Here is a 21395-nt window from a genome sequence, read left to right on the forward strand (position 1 = left end):
ATATATATATGTCTGGCTCTAACATACCTACTATTTTAGTTTTAGGTTTTATCTATATGTACTGATCAATAAGAAAATCCATTGGTGACACTAATTTTTGTTTTCTATCCAGGAACACATAAAAGATAATCAGCGTTTATTTGCAAGGATGGAATTGAAGGAATCGGCGAGAGAGGCAGATAAAGGAGAACTTGGAACTTATATAATATATGCAAGGTACGTGCCGTATGACAATCATATTTTTATTGACTACTCGCTAGCTGGAATGTGTTTTTTACTACGAAGAAAACCTCGTATAGTATAGCAGTGCGTGTATGGATGGAGTTATACTATACGAGGTAGTATATGTTGCGAGGCACTGAATATCTGAAAACATCACCTGCCGGTGTATGAGTACGTTGTGAACCTATCATGGTCTAACACAAAAGTATTCCGGTGCACCTGGAGCACCAAACCTGGTCCAAACTAATATGGCCTTCTTCCCGTAAAATTTTGATGGATGGAAGGATAGATATATAACCAACAAAGCTAGGGGATGCTGTTGGGGAACGTAGTAATTTCATAAATTTTCCTACGCACACGCAAGATTATGGTGATGCATAGCAACAAGAGGGAAGAGTGTGATCTACGTACCCTTGTAGATCGACAACAGAAGCGTTTGGTTGATGTAGTCGTACGTCTTCACGGCCCGACCGATCAAGCACCGAAACTACGGCACCTCCGAGTTTAAGCACACGTTCAGCTCGATGACGATCCCCGGACTCCGATCCAGCAAAGTGTCGGGGAAGAGTTCCGTCAGCACGACGGCGTGGTGACGATCTTGATGTACTACTGTCGTAGGGCTTCGCCTAAGCACCGCTACAATATTATTGAGGACTATGATGGCAGGGGGCGCCGCACACGGCTAAGAATATGATCACATGGATCAACTTGTGTGTCTCTGGGGTGCCCCTGCCTCCGTATATAAAGGCTCAAGGGGGGGGGGGGGGCGGCCGGCCTAGAGGTGGCGCGCCAGGAGGAGTCCTACTCCGGATCCCCCCCCCCCCAATCCTAGTTGGAATAGGATTCGCGGAGGGGGAAAAGAGAAAGGGGGGCCGCCCCCCTCTCCTTGTCCTATTCGGACCAAGGGAGGGGAGGGGCGCGCGGCCCATCTCAGGCCGCCTCTTCTCTTTTCCACTAAGGCCCATTAAGGCCCATATAGCTCCCGGGGGGTTCCGGTAACCTCCCGGTACTCCGGTAAAATCCCGATTTCACCAGGAACACTTCCGATATCCAAACATAGGCTTCCAATATATCAATCTTTATGTCTCGACCATTTCGAGACTCCTCGTCATGTCCGTGATCACATCCGGGACTCCGAACAACCTTCGGTACATCAAAACGTATAAACTCATAATATAACTGTCATCGAAACCTTAAGCGTGCGGACCCTACGGGTTCGAGAACAATGTAGACATGACCGAGACATGTCTCCGGTCAATAACCAATAGCGGGACCTGGATGCCCATATTGGCTCCTACATATTCTACGAAGATCTTTATCGGTCAGACCGCATAACAACATACGTTGTTCCCTTTGTCATCGGTATGTTACTTGCCCGAGATTCGATCGTCGGTATCCAATACCTAGTTCAATCTCGTTACCGGCAAGTCTCTTTACTCGTTCCGTAATACATCATCTCGCAACTAACTCATTAGTTGCATTGCTTGCAAGGCTTAAGTGATGTGCATTACCGAGAGGGCCCAAAGATACCTCTCCGACGATCAGAGTGACAAATCCTAATCTCAAAATACGTCAACCCAACATGTACCTTTGGAGACACCTTTAGAGCACCTTTATAATCACCCAGTTACGTTGTGACGTTTGGTAGCACACAAAGTGTTCCTCTGGCACACGGGAGTTACATAATCTCATAGTCATAGGAACATGTACAAGTCATGAAGAAAGCAATAGCAACATACTAAACGATCGGGTGCTAAGCTAATGGAATGGGTCATGTCAATCAGATCATTCAACTAATGATGTGATCCCGTTTAATCAAATGACAACTCTTTGTCCATGGTTAGGAAACATAACCATCTTTGATTAACGAGCTAGTCAAGTAGAGGCATACTAGTGACACTCTGTTTGTCTATGTATTCACACATGTATTATGTTTCCGGTTAATACAATTCTAGCATGAATAATAAACTTTTATCACGATATAAGGAAATAAATAATAACTTTATTATTGCCTCTAGGGCATATTTCCTTTAGTCTCCCACTTGCACTAGAGTCAATAATCTAGATTACACAGTAATGATTCTAACACCCATGGAGCTTTGGTGCTAATCATATTTTGCTCGTGGAAGAGGCTTAGTCAACGGGTCTGCTACATTTAGCTCCGTATGTATCTTGCAAATCTCTATGTCTCCCACCTGGACTAGATCCCGGATGGAATTGAAGCGTCTCTTGATGTGTTTGGTTCTCTTGTGAAATCTGGATTCCTTTGCCAAGGCAATTGCACCCGTATTGTCACAAAAGATTTTCGTTGGACCCGATGCACTAGGTATGACACCTAGATCGGATATGAACTCCTTCATCCAGACTCCTTCGTTTGCTGCTTCTGAAGCAGTTATGTACTCTGCTTCACATGTAGATCCCGCCACGACGCTTTGTTTAGAACTGCACCAACTGACAGCTCCACCGTTTAATGTAAACATGTATCCGGTTTGCGATTTAGAATCATCCGGATCAGTGTCAAAGCTTGCATCAACGTAACCGTTTACAATGAGCTCTTTGTCACCTCCATATACGAGAAACATATCCTTAGTCCTTTTCAGGTACTTCGGGATGTTCTTGACCGTTGTCCAGTGATCCACTCCTGGATTACTTTGGTACCTCCCTGCTAAACTTATAGCAAGGCACACATCAGGTCTGGTACACAGCATTGCATACATGATAGAGCCTATGGCTGAAGCATAGGGAACATCTTTCATTTTCTCTCTATCTTCTATAGTGGTCGGGCATTGAGTCCGACTCAACTTCACACCTTGTAACACAGGCAAGAACCCTTTCTTTGCTTGATCCATTTTGAACTTCTTCAAAATCTTGTCAAGGTATGTGCTTTGTGAAAGTCCAATTAAGCGTCTTGATCTATCTCTATAGATCTTTATGCCTAATATGTAAGCAGCTTCACCGAGGTCTTTCATTGAAAAACTCTTATTCAAGTACCCCTTTATGCTATCCAGAAATTCTATATCATTTTCAATCAGTAATATGTCATCCACATATAATATCAGAAATGCTACAGAGCTCCCACTCACTTTCTTGTAAATACAGGCTTCTCCGAAAGTCTGTATAAAACCAAATGCTTTGATCACACTATCAAAGCGTTTATTCCAACTCCGAGAGGCTTGCACCAGTCCATAAATGGATCGCTGGAGCTTGCACACTTTGTTAGCTCCCTTTGGATCGACAAAACCTTCCGGTTGCATCATATACAACTCTTCTTCCAGAAATCCATTCAGGAATGCAGTTTTGACATCCATCTGCCAAATTTCATAATCATAAAATGCGGCAATTGCTAACATGATTCGGACAAACTTAAGCATCGCTACGGGTGAGAAGGTCTCATCGTAGTCAACCCCTTGAACTTGTCGAAAACCTTTTGCGACAAGTCGAGCTTTGTAGACAGTAATATTACCGTCAGCGTCAGTCTTCTTCTTGAAGATCCATTTATTCTCAATTGCTTGCCGATCATCGGGCAAGTCAACCAAAGTCCATACTTTGTTCTCATACATGGATCCCATCTCAGATTTCATGGCTTCAAACCATTTTGCGGAATCTGGGCTCACCATCACTTCTTCATAGTTCGTAGGTTCATCATGATCTAGCAGCATGATTTCCAGAACAGGATTACCGTACCACTCTGGCGCGGATCTCACTCTGGTTGATCTACGAGGTTCAGTAGTATCTTGTCCTGAAGTTTCATGATCATTATCATTAGCTTCCTCACTTATTAGTGTAGGTGTCGCAGAAACAGTTTTATGTGATGTACTACTTTCCAATAAGGGAGCAGGTACAGTTACCTCATCAAGTTCTACTTTCCTCCCACTCACATCTTTCGAGAGAAACTCCTTCTCCAGAAAGTTTCCGAATTTAGCAACAAAAGTCTTGCCTTCGGATCTGTGATAGAAGCTGTATCCAATCGTTTCCTTTGGATATCCTATGAAGACACATTTCTCCGATTTGGGTTCGAGCTTATCAGGTTGAAGCTTTTTCACATAAGCATCTCAGCCCCAAACTTTCAGAAACGACAACTTTGGTTTCTTGCCAAACCATAGTTCATAAGGCATCGTCTCAACGGATTTTGATGGTGCCCTATTTAACGTGAATGCGGCCGTCTCTAAAGCATAACCGCAAAACGATAGCGGTAAATCGGTAAGAGACATCATAGATCGCACCATATCTAGTAAAGCACGATTATGACGTTCGGATACACCATTACGCTGTGGTGTTCCGGGTGGCGTGAGTTGCGAAACTATTCTGCATTGTTTCAAATGTACACCAAACTCATAACTCAAATATTCTCCTCCACGATCAGATCGTAGAAACTTTATTTTCTTGTTACGATGATTTTCAACTTCACTCTGAAATTCTTTGAACTTTTCAAATGTTTCAGACTTATGTTTCATTAAGTAGATATACCCATATCTGCTTAAGTCATCTATGAAGGTGAGAAAATAACGATATCCGCCACGAGCCTCAATATTCATCGGACCACATACATCTGTATGTATGATTTCCAACAAATCTGTTGCTCTCTCCATAGTACCGGAAAACGGTGTTTTAGTCATCTTACCCATGAGGCACGGTTCGCAAGTACCAAGTGATTCATAATCAAGTGGTTCCAAAAATCCATCAGTATGGAGTTTCTTCATGCGCTTTACACCGATATGACCTAAACGGCAGTGCCACAAATAAGTTGCACCATCATTATCAACTCTGCATCTTTTGGCTTCAACATGATGAATATGTGTGTCACTACTATCGAGATTCAATAAGAATAGACCACTCTTCAAGGGTGCATGACCATAAAAGATATTACTCATATAAATAGAACAACCATTATTCTCTGATTTAAATGAATAACCGTCTCGCATTAAACAAGATCCAGATATAATGTTCATGCTCAACACTGGCACCAAATAACAATTATTTAGGTCTAATACTAATCCCGAAGGTAGATGTAGAGGTAGCGTGCCGACCGCGATCACATCGACTTTGGAACCGTTTCCCACGCGCATCGTCACCTCGTCCTTAGCCAATCTTCGCTTAATCCGTAGTCCCTGTTTCGAGTTGCAAATATTAGCAACAGAACCAGTATCAAATACCCAGGTGCTACTGCGAGCATTAGTAAGGTACACATCAATAACATGTATATCACATATACCTTTGTTCACCTTTCCATCCTTCTTATCCGCCAAATACTTGGGGCAGTTCCACTTCCAGTGACCAGTCTGCTTGCAGTAGAAGCACTCAGTTTCAGGCTTAGGTCCAGACTTGGGTTTCTTCTCTTGAGCAGCAACTTGCTTGCTGTTCTTCTTGAAGTTCCCCTTCTTCTTCCCTTTGCCCTTTTTCTTGAAACTAGTGGTCTTGTTGACCATCAACACTTGATGCTCCTTTTTGATTTCTACCTCCGCAGCTTTCAGCATTGCGAAGAGCTCGGGAATAGTCTTATTCATCCCTTGCATATTATAGTTCATCATGACGCTCTTGTAGCTTGGTGGCAGTGATTGGAGAATTCTGTCAATGACGCAATCATCTGGAAGATTAACTCCCATATGAATCAAGTGATTATTATACCCAGACATTTTGAGTATATGCTCACTGACAGAACTGTTCTCCTCCATCTTGCAGCTATAGAACTTATTGGAGACTTCATATCTCTCAATTCGGCATTTGCTTGAAATATTAACATCAACTCCTGTAACATCTCATATGCTCCATGACGTTCAAAACGTCGTTGAAGTCCCGATTCTAAGCCGTAAAGCATGGCACACTGAACTATCGAGTAGTCATCAGCTTTGCTCTGCCAGACGTTCATAACATCTGGTGTTGCTCCAGCAGCAGGCCTGGCACCCAGCGGTGCTTCCAGGATGTAATTCTTCTGTGCAGCAATGAGGATAATCCTCAAGTTACGGACCCAGTCCGTGTAATTGCTACCATCATCTTTCAACTTTGCTTTCTCAAGGAACGCATTAAAATTCAATGGAACAACAGCACGGGCCATCTATCTACAAACATACATAAGCAAGATACTATCAGGTACTAAGTTCATGATAAATTTAAGTTCAATTAATCAAATTACTTAAAGAACTCCCACTTAGATAGACATCCCTCTAATCCTCTAAGTGATCACGTGATCCAAATCAACTAAACCATGTCCGATCATCACGTGAGATGGAGTAGTTTCATTGGTGAACATCACTATGTTGATCATATCTACTATATGATTCATGCTCGACCTTTCGGTCTCCGTGTTCCGAGGCCATATCTGCATATGCTTGGCTCGTCAAGTATAACCTGAGTATTCCGCGTGTGCAACGGTTTTGCACCCGTTGTATTTGAATGTAGAGCCTATCACACCCGATCATCACGTGGTGTCTCAGCACGAAGAACTTTCACAACGGTGCATACTCAGGGAGAACACTTCTTGATAATTTAGTGAGAGATCATCTTATAATGCTACCGTCAATCAAAGCAAGATAAGATGCATAAAATATAAACATCACATGCAATCAATATAAGTGATATGATATGGCCATCATCATCTTGTGCCTGTGATCTCCATCTCCGAAGCACCGTCATGATCACCATCGTCACCGGCGACACCTTGATCTCCATCGTAGCATCATTGTCGTCTCGCCAATCTTATGCTTCCACGACTATCGCTACCGCTTAGTGATAAAGTAAAGCATTACAGCGCGATTGCATTGCATACAATAAAGCGACAACCATATGGCTCCTGCCAGTTGCCGATAACTAGGTTACAAAACATGATCATCTCATACAATAAAATTCAGCATCATGTCTTGACCATATCACATCACAACATGCCCTGCAAAAACAAGTTAGACGTCCTCTACTTTGTTGTTGCAAGTTTTACGTGGCTGCTATGGGCTTAAGCAAGAATCAATCTTACCTACGCATCAAAACCACAACAATAGTTTGTCAAGTTGGTGCTGTTTTAACCTTCGCAAGGACCGGGCGTAGCCACACTCGGTTCAACTAAAGTTGGAGAAACTGTCACCCGCAAGCCACCTATGTGCAAAGCACGTCGGGAGAACCAGTCTCGCGTAAGCGTACGCGTAATGTCAGTCCGGGCCGCTTCATCCAACAATACCGCCGAACCAAAGTATGACATGCTGATAAGCAGTATGACTTATATCGCCCACAACTCACTTGTGTTCTACTCGTGCATATAACATCAACACATAAAACCTAGGCTCGGATGCCACTGTTGGGGAACGTAGTAATTTCAAAAAATTTCCTACGCACACGCAAGATCATGGTGATGCATAGCAACGAGAGGGAAGAGTGTGATCTACGTACCCTTGTAGATCGACAACGGAAGCGTTTGGTTGATGTAGTCGTACGTCTTCACGGCCCGACCGATCAAGTACCGAAACTACGGCACCTCCGAGTTTCAGCACACGTTCAGCTCGATGACGATCCCCGGACTCCGATCCAGCAAAGTGTCAGGGAAGAGTTCCGTTAGCACGATGGCGTGGTGACGATCTTGATGTACTACTGTGGCAGGGCTTCGCCTAAGCACCGCTAAAATATTATCGAGGACTATGGTGGCAGGGGGCGCCGCACACGGCTAAGAATATGATCACGTGGATCAACTTGTGTGTCTCTGGGGTGCCCCTGCCTCCGTATATAAAGGCTCAAGGGGGGGTGCGGCCAGCCTAGAGGTGGCGCGCCAGGAGGAGTCCTACTCCCTCCGGGAGTAGGATCCCCCCCCAATCCTAGTTGGAATAGGATTCGCGAAGGGGGAAAAGAGAAAGGGGGGCCGGCCCCCCCTCCTTGTCCTATTCGGACCAATGGAGGGGAGGGGCGCGCGGCCCATCTCAGGCCGCCTCTTCTCTTTTCCACTAAGGCCCATTAAGGCCCATATAGCTCCCGGGGGGTTCCGGTAACCTCCCGGTACTCCGGTAAAATCCCGATTTCACCCGGAACACTTCCGATATCCAAACATAGGCTTCCAATATATCAATCTTTATGTCTCGACCATTTCGAGACTCCTCGTCATGTCCGTGATCACATCCGGGACTCCGAATAACCTTCGGTACATCAAAACGTATAAACTCATAATATAACTGTCATCGAAACCTTAAGCGTGCGGACCCTACGGGTTCGAGAACAATGTAGACATGACCGAGACATGTCTCCGGTCAATAACCAATAGCGGGACCTGGATGCCCATATTGGCTCCTACATATTCTACGAAGATCTTTATCGGTCAGACCGCATAACAACATACGTTGTTCCCTTTGTCATCGGTATGTTACTTGCCCGAGATTCGATCGTCGGTATCCAATACCTAGTTCAATCTCGTTACCGGCAAGTCTCTTTACTCGTTCCGTAATACATCATCTCGCAACTAACTCATTAGTTGCATTGCTTGCAAGGCTTAAGTGATGTGCATTACCGTGAGGGCCCAGAGATACCTCTCCGACGATCGGAGTGACAAATCCTAATCTCGAAATACGTCAACCCAACATGTACCTTTGGAGACACCTGTAGAGCACCTTTATAATCACCCAGTTACGTTGTGACATTTGGTAGCACACAAAGTGTTCCTCCGGCACACGGGAGTTACATAATCTCATAGTCATAGGAACATGTATAAGTCATGAAGAAAGCAATAGCAACATACTAAACGATTGGGTGCTAAGCTAATGGAATGGGTCATGTCAATCAGATCATTCAACTAATGATGTGATCCCGTTTAATCAAATGACAACTCTTTGTCCATGGTTAGGAAACATAACCATCTTTGATTAACGAGCTAGTCAAGTAGAGGCATACTAGTGACACTCTGTTTGTCTATGTATTCACACATGTATTATGTTTCCGGTTAATACAATTCTAGCATGAATAATAAACTTTTATCATAATATAAGAAAATAAATAATAACTTTATTATTGCCTCTAGGGCATATTTCCTTCAGATGCCAACATCAATCTATAGCTAGTGGATACCAACCAACATAAATATAAGAGAAAATGTCAACTGATCATCTGATCAGCACGGGCATTGAAACAGATATTTCCTAGAAAGCAACTAAACATCATTTTATTATAAGGTATTTATCGATGCAGAAGTCCTCCTTAGCCACCAATAAATCTCAACGCTGCTCTAACTTGCTCTGGAATGTTATCCTTTGCTTCGTTATCCCTAACTATCAACAGCTGGACCATTAGTCGCTTCTTGAGACTTTGTGGATCCTACAAATTGTGCATAAACAAAGTCAGAAGATATATTTAGCAAATATATGCAATCTGTAACCTCATTACAAAATCACTTACGTCAGTCCTAGGCATGTTATGAACCATGTCATTACCGATGGTTTCATACAGATGGGCCATCTCCTGTAGAACTTTGAATCCGGAGTCCATACTGTCACCAAAAAAACATATTGTATTAGCTATATTAGAGCACGCACTAATATGCAAGCCAAATTTAGAATAGTACCGCCGAGGTGAAACATGAATGTTATCTTGTTCGGGCCATTCCACAAGTTGGCTGTTCCTATCAGGGGCCTCCTGTTGCAATACAGAGCTAAATTCTTGCTTCACTAAAAGGGCTTCCCTCTGAAGTTCAGTGCCATGGGGGTCCTCTCAAAATGAAACACATCCTGGTTTGAATAATCAATAACTATAGTCCTCTCCATTTCCATGTTCACTGCTAAAAGACCATAGGACGAACCCACGAGTGACAGTGGTAGAAGATACTGCATTTGGTAGACAAAGGTAAATGTCAAACAAAGTAACCAACTAATTTGTAAGAATGAGAACACTTACAATTGTAGGGGTGTGAAACACGTCGTATCTTGGAAAAGGCTCAAGCACGACATTGTTAATCAGTGCATTGGTGCGCTGTGCTTGGCTTAACCAAGTCTGCCTTAGCGCCCGTGCTTGCACATGGAATCCCAAATTGAGAAAATGTGTCTTTCCAACAGAGCTGGTGCCTGCGCTCCTCTCTGCTGCGTCGGTAGTAATCTTACGCACAGCTAGATTGAAGCATAACGGATGGACAAGTCCATCTCCTAGGATGGTGTCTCGGATGATCCGTAGGCTAATCTCGATAGGGAATGGGCGCGGGCTCCTAATCCAGATTGTGCTGTAAAAAATTAAGATCAAGGTTCATACCAATGATATGACTTCAAGTAATCCTAAACTCAAACGATAAAACTGTGTTGCTGTCTATAAGATATGAATAATTAAACAATAGTATATATCACATTAAATGACCTAAAAGATATTGTAATCTCTACCAAGTCAAGTATTTTAATATTATGTACGGGCAATAAACAAACAGATTGAAGTGTTTTCGTAGTAGTACATGGACCTGCATAAAAATTGTTGTAGATTTTGGATGAAAAAATTCAACATGTAGTTTATAGCTTGTTCAACATTGTTGTAAAAGGTGTTAGACCCCATAGTTTTGGACCACAGTTTCATACGTATTTCGTTTCATACTTATCAGCTATTTATGTTAGACGCCGCAAAACACTGGTTTTAGACACAATTTACCAATACAAATATAATATCTGGTAACAACCATTGAATATGTATTTATATACTTGTATAAGAAAAATAACTACACATTCAGCCTTTGTAACAGACGTCTGAACTTAGACAAAGACCACGTGATCCTAACCAGGGTATATCTTCTAATCTAAACGTAAAGTATATATGTACAGGGTAGGGAGATTTTTTATGGGGGTATATCTTCTAAATGCAAAGTATACATGTACATGAAGAGCAAAAAATATTAGATGTATCGGGCCGTGAGAACTTACTCTAGTAGTTCTTCGTCTGAGGAAAGTGCTATGAAATCGTACACGTAGTCGACGGCGTGTCGCACTCCCCCAAAATTCGCCATTGCTTCCATTGACAGGGCAAAAAGTCGGTCGTACAACTGGTAAAGCGAGAGAGGAAGGAGCCGGTAGGATTTTATTGAGTATATATGAGGCCGTGGGGAATTGTGCGACAACAGTTAGGAAGGTGCACCCTGTCCTTCCTTATTTGCATGTTTCCATAAAAAAATACTATCAACAAAATCGGCAAGATATTTGTTTTGATTAGACTATGCAAAAAAACCAGTAACAAATTAAAAGTTGCCTAAATTATGTCTCCCTTACCCCATAAATTTCCCAAACGAAAAAATCAAAGAAACCGGACTTACTCTGTCGTGCAACACTCGATGCCAACCCAGAAAGCGTTGTTGGCTGCGTGTTTTGTGGGGCCCAGTGTTTGTCCCCCTCTAAATAAATCTCCGACCCCCTGATTTGAATGGTGGGGCCCTGATTTATTTCCCTATCAAATTTGCCCCCCCTGATTTCAACTGTGGGGGCCGGTGCCTTTCCTCTAATAAATATTTTCCCCACATTTCTTTTGTGGCGGGAATCAAGCTTACCATTAACCAGAAAGCTCAGCAGAGTCGCTAGCTACAAGAGCGTCCACAAACTCAGGTGCTTGATCCTGCCACATGACAAACAGAAATTACCAAAAGAACAAACATAACAGCAAAACCAACTTGTAGTAGTACCAAAACTCCAATTAGTTCTTAAATATTGTAAACCCAAAAACAAAAATTATAGTTTCAATCCATAAGAAAACATGACAAGATGATTGAAGTATTCCTGACGGTTCTGCATGCATAGAAGCATATTTAGTTGTTCAAAACCCTCAAGGCCACCGTAATCTCCTGAGGGATGTTTCCAGCAGCTAGATTGTCTTTGACCATGAGCATCTGGACTACCACTTGGCTCCTGAGCATAATTGGATCCTAGAAACAATGAAAAAAATTCACCATGAAACGCTGAAGTGGTTGGATTATAAATGGCACATTAAAACTCGTCATAAAGATAATTACTGTAGTGTTCATCCAGGTCATGCTACGCAAAGAACCTAGCTGGTGGGCCATCTCTTGTAGAACTAAGAAACCCGAGTCTTTGCTGTGACAAACAGAATAAAAACTTGAGATTTCTACATACTGCATTTTATTCATCTGAAAAATTTATTAAATTACCGCCAAAAATTGAATGACATGTTGTCTTGTCGCCAATCCATGAGTTCGGTGTTCCATTCAAGGACCCTAGCCTGCAACACTTCATTGAGTTCTTGCTTCAAAATAGTGATTTCCTTCATCATCTCTTTGTTGTGAGAGCTATTTCCCACTTGTCGTACGTCTAGTGATGGATTAAATATGATAACCCTTCTCCTCATTCGATTTACCACAAGTAGACCATACGAGGAATCCGGGATAGACAACGGAAGTAGATACTACATAAGGTCAACACAGGTTAATTGCTATCAGGAAAGAAAAAATAATTTAGGAATTAAAAACTCTTACAATTGTGGAGTTGAACACATCATATCTAGGAAAGGCCTGTAGAACAGCATTGTTGATCAGCGTCGAGGTGCACTGCCCTTGCGGCATCCATGAATACCTTAGAGCTCGTGATTGAGCATGGAACTGCAAGTCAAAATAATGTTTTCCTCCAACCATGTTGGTGCCTGCATGCCTCTCTACTTCAGCGCTAGCAAGCTTACGAACAGCGAGATTGAAGCAATCGGGATGTAGACTTGCGGATCTTACAAATAGTGTGTCCTTCAGCATTCTGAGGCTGATTTTGATACGGTACGGTGTATCGCTTCTTATCCAGATTGAGCTGCACGTAAAAATAAATAAAAATGGTTAGCAATACGAGTGGTACTTTCAAACATAAAATTGTTCATATGGTAACATTTTCTAGATAATCTAATAGCTATGAGCAGAACGTAAGATTTTGATAAACTATAGAGCATGAAAATTGTTTCAGCACCTTCTAGCAAAAGCTAAAATTAAATAATAACTTATCTGTAAGAACAATATTAATTTGCTAGAAATTAAGAGCAGGAAAATTTAGGTAGCACCCATTATACCAAGATTGCTGGCTGTTCAAAAACAATATAAAATTGTTGTACAATATAGTAAGGACATTAAGTTGTTCAACATTTGTACTGCAAATAATATTAGAATTTTGTTATTCATTACATACTGTAGATGTGCAATGGAAATACTGCCAAAACATTTAACAAAAAATAATTTTGTACTGCTGGCCGCAAAAAGTAAGATTTAATCTAAAGAAAAACAAATCAAGCAATATCATACTCCTATATCAAACAGAGTCTGCTATGTACGACCTAGTTCTAATAATATTTCTTTAGAGAAAATAAACATACAATACCATAACTTACTGTAGTGTCTGCTCATCATGAATGCCGTTAATGAAGCCGAATATATATTCGAGTGCATCTTCCACGAAATGCCTTGGTGGGGGCAAAAGATGTAAGGGTGCGGGCAAATCCTCCTGGGGGTCGGCCACAACATCGTGTATCTGGAGGGCAGCCTCATTGGGGTCGGGGGCAGCGGCATCCAGGGGCCTGGGCACAGAAACCTCCTGGTAAGTGCGCGCTGCCACAACCTGGACCGCCGGCGCATTGTTTCCAATGATGGGCTCCATCGCTGATCGATACGCGTGAGTGATTGTTCTATGAGGTGTCTTGGCAATTAGGATGTCTATGCAGCATATATATAAACGGATATATTTTTAATGCTTTTTATTTCCTGCCAAATATATCAAGTCATTTTTAAGACGTAGATGATTCTTTCTAATTATAAAAAAACGTGATGGGGGCGTATCAGATCTTTCTCCTTTTTATAGTTGAATATATTGTTACTAAGGCATGCCATATTTATAGTTCAATCTCAAAGAATCAAAAAAAATCAACCTTTGTATAAAACCAGATATCCCGAATTAAGTAAGCGTACAAAAAATACATACTGCCATAATGGCTACACTTAGAGTTGACAAGCAAAAAGAAAACACACTTTAACAGAAATGATTGTTCTGTGTGAATACATTATTATTCCAAATGTAGATAAAAGGACCGAGGGAAACGAGCTTTTTATTGAGCCGTGTTGAAAAACAAAGTCATCTATTGTCCATTTTTCTTGGCTACAACTGCAGCATTGACGTATGATAGTTATATATAGTTCGTATTGCCAATTATGTAGTTCATGACTTTACAGTTATAATTGATGTGATATTTCGAGATCAAGGGTGCGTCGCAAAACATATGTTTAATATATCCAAAACAAAAAAAGTATTTAAATATATATAGTTCATGCTCCCCTCCATTTTGGACGCTGGCTTAAACCAACATATGACCTCTTCGCCCTTCCAATTCGATGCTTCCTGGCTTCTAGTGGAGGGATTCATCAATAATCTTGCCACCTAGATTTCTAGCCTTCTTAACCCTTCACATCGATCCTTTGGGCCCATGGACGACTGGCACAAATGCTCATATGAGCTTCGTAAGTTTCTTATTAGGGGCTGGTCTCTTAACAGAGTAGCGGAGACCCGCAGGGAGAAAAAAATCTTTAGAGGCCCAGATCGCGGGCGTGGAACTTTTAGCAGATGCGATAGGCCTCTTGGAGAATGATTGGTCAGTCCAATACAACCTTGAATCCGCTCTGGTGCAGCTGCATCAGCAGGCAGATATATATTGGCGTCAGCGTGGTACCCTCAATTGGACTCTTAAAGGGGACTCCCCAATGACCTACTTCTTTGCCATTGCCAATGGTAGAAGAAGATGTTTTAGATAGCCTCATCATTAATGGAGTTAGGGCTTCAGATCAATCCGTATTAGCGCTGATGTAGATAAGAAGGCATTGACGGGTTAGTTATATATAGTTTGTATTGCCAATTATGTAGTTCATGACTTTACTGTTATAATTGACGTTAACGCACGGGAGTTATAGGGTGCGTCGCGAAACAAATGTTTAATATATCAAAAACAAAAAAAAGTATTTAAACCTATATATACCATCCAATGCATTTTATAGATATCCGTATTGCCAAGTAGATAATTCTGAATACGATCCCTAACAAAGATGTAGTAGCCATTTATTTGCGACATACAAAAATGCAATGGACCATATTCAGTCGTTTAAAACCCTCAACGCAGCTTTAATTTCATCTGGTATGTTTCCAGCTGCTTCATTGTTTTTTATCGTCAGCATCTGGACCAGCAGGTTCTTTCTGAGCTGTATTGAATCCTAGAGAAGATGGAAAAATAGTAATTTATAAATTGCTGCAAAACAAATCGCATGATAAACCTCGTTATTGTGTAGTTACGTGAGTGGTCTTCCTACCAGAATTAGTAGTACCATTCTGGTGGGCCATCTCCTGTAGGACAAGGAAAGCGGAGTCTTCCTTGTTACAAACAAAATTAACTATATTAAAACTATAACGGTCTGCTTATTACACGTGTGATCGATTTACTATATTACCGCCTGCCGGTTGAAGAGATGCCATGCGTTGACCAGTCCATGAGATTGGTATTCCAACCAGGGATCCTCATCTGCAACACATTGTTGAACTCTTGTTTCAACATTGTGATCTCCTTCCTCGTTTCAGTGTTATGAAAGTTGTATGGTCCATCATAGTAGTCGATTGATGGATCAATTGGGAGAACCCTCCTAGTTTCCTTGCCGACTACAAGTAGTCCGTACAAAGAATCCACAGAAACAAATGGTAGTAGATACTGTCGTAAATAGACACATGTTAGTACAAAATAGAATAAGCAAATTAAATTATAATAATGAGTCTCTTACAATGTTAGATTGAACACATCATATTTAGGAAACGGCCGAACAATGGCATTGTCAATCAGCACTGCGGTGTGTGTTTCTTACTCCATCGAAGAGTGTCTGAGAGCCAGTGCCAGAGAATGAAACTGCAAGTCGAAAAAATGTTTGTTTCCAAGCATTCTTGTACCTGTAGTGCTCTCTACTTCAGCGCTCGCAAGCTTACGAACTGCAAGATTGAAGCACTCAGGATGAATTATTCCAAAAAGTTTAATTGTTTCCTGGAGCATCCGTAGGCTGATTTCAATCTGATATGGTCGTTCGCTTCTAATCCAGATTGTGCTGTCCAAAAAATGCAGACCAATCTTTACCAAATATCATCCATCCATATCTCTATCACATTTAGACTAACTTTTTTGTATAATATAAAGCAATAAAAAAGTTACTTAATAATGTTATAACCTGGTAGCTATTTTGTCTTTAATAATGTTATAGATGTATAAAAATAACATAGGCACATGTACCATATGTAAAAAGGTGTGATACAGAGGCAAACATAAATTTTTTAACAACGGTGTAACAGTGCAAATAATATATACAATAAAATATATAACACCTAGACAACCAAACATAATATAGTGGACTATCATGGATAATTATGTCTAGCCTGCTATGTTGCCCAACTGATATCTAGCCTGATGTGTACGAGAGTAATATGAAGAGCAATACAACTTACTTTAGTGCCTCATCGTCCTGGACAACAGTGATAAATTGAAAAATGTATTCAACAGCATCTTCTACGGCATTAACGTTGCCCGCAGCCTCCTGAGGGGCGGGCAAAGCCTCTTGTGGTGCGAGCTGAACATCAACTGGCTCGTGCACAGCCTCCATTGATGAGAGTCGCGAGTGATCGAAAATTGGTGAAGACTGGGGTGGGTGTTCAAACAGGAGATCGTCGGACGTTATATGAAGGGATCAGTTCCTATTTGGCAGCTGCATCATATAGACTTATGTGCCTTCCAAATAGTACGGCAACTTCCATTGTTGAAAGCGAAATAATAAGCAAACTTTTAATTACGCCTGATTTTCAGTATCGGATTGTACCTAAGGCAGATGGAAGGTGCCCATATCATTCCATCCGTGCATGTCTATATTATTCATTTCCTACTATATAACATTTTCAGCTGCGGACGGATGATATCTTGCGCCCTGATATATATTCACTGAGGTGTCTTGGCAATTAGGATGTCGATGCAGCATATATATAAACAGATATATTATTAATGCTTTTTATTGCCTGCCAAATATATCAAGTCGTTTTTAAGACGTACATGGTTCATTCTAATTATAAAAAAACGTGACGGGGGCGTATCAGATCTTTGTCCTTTTTTATAGTTGAATATTTACAGTTCAATCTCAACGAATCGGAAAAAATCAACCTTTGCATAAAACCAGATATCCCGAATTAAGTACGCGTAAAAAAATACAATCTGCCATAATGGCTACACTTAGAGTTCACAAGCAAAAAGAAAACACACTTTAACAGAAATGATTGTTCTTTGTGAATACATTATTATTCCAACATTATTATTCCAAATGTAGATAAAAGGACCGAGGGAAACGAGCTTTTTATTGAGCCGTGTTGAAAAACAAAGTCATCTACTGTCCATTTTTCCTGGCTACAACTGCAGCATTGACGTATGATAGTGTTTCGTCAAGTGACATTAAGAAGGCTTCGTGGATATCTACGAAAAAAGAGTTTTTTTAGTACTAATAACATCGTAATACAGAAAAGAACAAAAAGCCATAAAAATCAAAATAGTTTATAGAACTTACCTTGAAGATGATGAACATCATCATTAATATCGGAGGAGAACAAAAATGTGCTCTCCCTCATAGTCTCCATGCACTTATCCCTCCGGTTTACCTGTATGTACGTAACTGCAATTTTCTCAAACAAATTTTCAGTCCGCTGCAAGTGGTACAAGTGACGACCAACATGCTCTTGACTTAGGCGTATAAAAAGTATATCCCGTCTGCAATGATAAAGATATGTTGATGGTAGGCAACTATCAAATATTAATAATCATATAAAACCAAGTATTGATTGGAGTTTACTGAAAATTCATGATGCCTATCTCAACAAAATGGACCTGCCGTCTATATACTGAATCCCACCTATGTTGTATCCTACCAGCATAAACAAGAATACCAAGAACGTTTGGAAAAAATTAACTATGGGTGAGACAAAAATGTTAAATCGATATATATGCAAAAATAAACTAAAAGATGTTGCACTGGTGATGGATTTGTCCCGTAGCAAGGATATGGCACCAAGTTGTGGGAAAAAAGGTGGACAGATTGTCGATGCAATACTGTGCACCGATGTCCTAACCATGGTTATAGAATTTAGTTCAATGACAAACTCCATGCATAGATACCAGAAGTGACCATCTAGCATTTCCGTGGGGTTTATCCCGACGCTACTGAAGTCATATGTTAGCCCGGTCTGCAGAATGGCGTTGAATCGATAAGCTTGGTTGCTGAAGGCAATTACAAATTCAGATAACAAGACTTTAGAACACATGTGTATATACATTAAAAAGGTTGCTATATGTAGTGATCACTAATCTCATACTTCCTGGTCCAGAAGAAGTATGCAACGAAAGTATGGGTTTCCCGTTGCATGCACCCTGATATGGGACTTCCACATCACCTTAGCTCGAATGATCCAACATCTTTGATAGATATGTTCCATCTGTACACTTTGAAAATTCAGGTACCTACATAAAATAACCCGAAATGATGGGATAAACAAACGGTGATGTCAGATAAGCGTGCATGAAGATCTGTACACTTGCCTGTTCATCGGAGGGATGTTAGGCGGAGGCATGATGGGATCCGGTGGATTCGCCATCACCCTCCTCAAGGGCCTCGAGCTGTACGATATCACCATGTCAAGGAGCTAATGGATGAAGTGTTAAAGAAAGATAGAGGGGGCATGGGCACGGGTAATGGCGTTTATATATATAGTCCAAGGGGCCCACAGGCGGGAAAATCACAATTCTTTCAATATTTGCATGTGGCAGTCTAGCGAAAAAACCTCTACTATCGAAACTATTATAAATATTAAGCTATGAGAGTTCTTTGGCAACAAAAAATTTATTGCTAAAACTTTTTGAATCAGTTAATTATTTATAGATTGTTGAGATTCTTAATCTGATCGAAATCATGTCAATTATCTCACCAGTATGATTGTTTCGTTTTCGCCTATGAATACGCTATATTCAATATAACAAACTGCGGGAATGTAATGATGACTTCAGATTTTTAGTTAGGAAAGCAATAATTGGATATATCAAATTAATTAAGGTGATAGTGCATTAAGGTAAGTGTAGTCACACAATTAATATATTACCATGGATTCGCCAAAATTTCGTCGATTAAATATATTACCATTAATTACCAACATGCTGCAATTTAAAAAATAGTTTATTTACGCAGCTTTTATTATACTATATGTTATATTTTATAAAATCCCAACATATTTGATTTTATTACATGTGATGAGACGTCGTTGTGTTACTTTGCAACGACTATTTTACTGGCATTTTAAAAAAGTAACACAAAATTAAATCGAAGTTATTAGCAATAGTAATAATTTGTTTAGTGGGTCTTTGATGGCTTGATTCGTTGGTCGCGGTTGCATGCACAATTGAGTATGCACGTGAAAAGCTAACTTCAATCTGTTTTTTAATTGGCGTCTATTTTTTAATTTGATTCTGTATGCACAGTGTAGTAACAGCTGCACTTTCAAAACCAGTATGATTAATTGAGAAGCCTGTGCATTATGTGACGTAAGTTAGTTAATATATCACAAACGCAGTCAATGCCATTTGTAATAAAAAGAAAATTTTGAGGGAAGTACGGATTACAGCATTTGTACCGCGTATTCATATAAGAAAAAGAAGAATATAACATGTTAGGCGACAAAGCTCAAAGGGAAGATCAAAAACAGAGAGTAAGAAAGCAAGCATTAAACAATATCTGTTCTTTATTCATACTTTCATAGTTTCGCTCCAAATCGATTACAATGCAAAATGCTCTTACAAAGCGTTGAAACATAAAATTTCCTTATACACGGGATTTTGTTAGAACTATGTTGAATACTGTTTTCTTCAAATGCATTAACACTTCATTCAAGTTTGTCCCAGCTATAACATTTACTTACATTTCCTTGTTCAAAGAGGAATGAGAACATCAATGAATAAACATGAATTAGGGAAATAAATAAAAAGAAACCTTGATAGCTACAGCTGTACATGAAAATTTAAAACTGGGTGGAACAAAAGAAATATTACACACTCATACACACTCATAAAGCTCATGGCAGTAGGCCAACATGTATCCCACGCACTGAAATTCAATGTACCAAATATAACCTGCATGCGAAATGATGACATGACATGCATGCTACAGGTTTTAATCAAACTGTATAAAGTAAATGTAACATGTAGCGGCTCTATATGAAGCCAAACATTATTTCGGAATATCAGATTACAAATAACATGGTACGCTGTGTGACATGTACATGCCAGAAACATTGCGATAGTGGAAAGCAAATAACAGTGATAAAGGTAAAAAATTAATTAAACATGATGCAGATCTTCATGAAGCCAATCATAATTTCTGATCCTATTATTACACATAACACAGTATGCTGTGTGACATGTACAATGTCAGATTACACATAACACAGTATAAATTTATTGAAATGCAGTTATTACTTGAACTTATTGGTGCATACCTCTAACAACGAAGATACCAAATGAAAAAAATATGTCATAGAACCGAATTTCAGCAATTCTTGAACACCGGAAGAGTAAATTGCATATATAAATCCAGCAGGTCTTATAAGACCAAACTTCAGCCTCTAAGTATTTCCTTGTAGACAATGTTCTTCGTTGAGGTCAGCAAGGACACGGTCGGTCTTTTACGCTTCTTCGGGTTGTTATGTTGCTTGTTGGCCTTATCCTTTGGCTTCTCCTTCTGAATAAGTATTTTAATGTTTCTCTTTGCGGTGGCTCGAGACAAAGCAACATAGAGTTGACCATGAGAGAACACTGGATTAGGTAGATACACACCAACAATGGGGATGGTCTGCCCTTGAGCCTTGTTAATCGTCATAGCAAAGCTAAGCCTTATAGGAAATTGCTTTCTCTTAAACTTGAAAGGAAACATGTCATTGTTAGATGGGCATAGAGGTATTCGAGGAAGGAAGACCCTCCTACCAGCGTGTTGTCCAATCACGATTTCTGCATCAATGGTCTTCCTCTCAAAACTTCTAGCAACAAGCCTAGTCCCGTTACACAGACCATTAGCTGGATCAATGTTCCTTAGAAGTATCACAGGGCAGTTCAGCTTTAGTTTGAGTGCATGCGGAGGAAGACCATTGGGAGTCAATCTGTTTAGAAACTCAGGA

General features: G+C 40.5%; 1 long non-coding RNA gene across 1 annotated transcript in view; it reads left to right on the forward strand.

Moving 5' to 3' along the window:
* Window positions 1–114: 114 nt before the first annotated feature.
* LOC125510244 overlaps window positions 115–21395 on the forward strand; it is a 28655-nt gene continuing 7374 nt past the window's right edge. Inside the window, exon 1 of the long non-coding RNA XR_007284533.1 lies at window positions 115–216. This is a non-coding gene — a long non-coding RNA (uncharacterized LOC125510244). The remainder of the gene's footprint in view (window positions 217–21395) is intronic.

Source organism: Triticum urartu, chromosome 5 (assembly GCF_003073215.2).
Source record: "Triticum urartu cultivar G1812 chromosome 5, Tu2.1, whole genome shotgun sequence".
NCBI lineage: Eukaryota > Viridiplantae > Streptophyta > Magnoliopsida > Poales > Poaceae > Triticum > Triticum urartu.